Source organism: Capra hircus, chromosome 3 (assembly GCF_001704415.2).
Source record: "Capra hircus breed San Clemente chromosome 3, ASM170441v1, whole genome shotgun sequence".
Lineage (NCBI taxonomy): Eukaryota > Metazoa > Chordata > Mammalia > Artiodactyla > Bovidae > Capra > Capra hircus.
This window is the reverse complement of record NC_030810.1, coordinates 30,302,947-30,304,073: the sequence shown is the minus strand read 5'-3', so window position 1 is coordinate 30,304,073 and position 1,127 is coordinate 30,302,947. Positions and strand designations below refer to the sequence as shown.

General features: G+C 43.6%; 1 non-coding gene across 1 annotated transcript; it reads right to left on the bottom strand.

Annotated features, from left to right (window-relative positions):
- On the bottom strand, positions 578 to 649 carry TRNAY-AUA. The gene has a single exon. It is a non-coding gene; the product is annotated as a tRNA-Tyr (tRNA).

The window sequence follows — 1,127 nt, the reverse complement described above, 5'->3', positions numbered from 1 at the left end:
CACAGGAAATCAGCTAGAACGAAGAGTGAGGCAGATTCCAGTCAGAATCTGCTGCCGAGTTCCCTGCTACTGTGAGGCAACTGTATGTAGGGTACAGGCAGTGTCAGTATGTGCTAAGTCACTTCAGTCATCTCTTTGCAACCCTATAGACTGTGACCTGCCAGGCTCCTCTGTCCATGGAATTCTCTAGGCAAGAATACCAGAGTGGGTTGCCATGCCCTCCTCAAGTCAGTCAGTGTCAGGAAGTGAAGCAAAATTCTCTATCCAGGAAAGCTATGTCTTACTGGACCTTGTGAAGGACTTAAGAGCAGATAGTTTAATTGCCTGAACACCCTAAGGTCTGGCATTTGTGTTCTTTCATACTAGAAAGCCTGAACTTGGGTCATGAAAAGGTGTACCTTATATTTGTACCAATAATGCAAGCAACATATATTGGCTCTGGGCACCTCAGTACCTTTAGAGGTTGAAAAGTGAAAGTGAAATCACTTAGTCATGTCTGACTCTTTGCGACCCCATGGACAGTAGCCTACCAGGCAAGAATAGTAGAGTGGGTTGCCATTTCCTTCTCCAGGAGATCTTCCCAACCCAGGGATTGAACCTGGGTCTTCTGCATTATAGGCAGACGCTTTACCGTCTGAGCCACTAGGGAAGTCTTTAGAGGGAAAGGGTGGTAACGTTTTATCTAACCCCTATAGATGACTGTAGTAATAGAATATCAGCCTAGAGACTGCAGTCCAAAGTTTCCTATGGGCCGAGTTTGAACTTAAGGCTTTGGCTAAACACCTGTGGATACATATTCCATTCTGCTTCCTGTTCCCTGTTTATACCTGTATCTTTGGTATTAAAGATTACCTTTTCATAAGTTTTTCTCTAAGTTGAATTTCAGCTTCCATTGTTCTATAGATGCCATTGATTCTGTTTTTCTATTCTAATGTCTTATAAGGAAATATTAATGATACAGCTAAAGCTTAAAACATTTTCTGTTCAGTTCAGTTGCTCAGTCGTGTCTGACTCTTTGTGACCCTACAGACGGCGGTAAGGTTTCCCTGTCCGTCACCAACTCCCAGAGCTACTCAAACTCACATCTATCGAGTCAGTGGTGCCATCCAATCATTTCATCCTCTGTC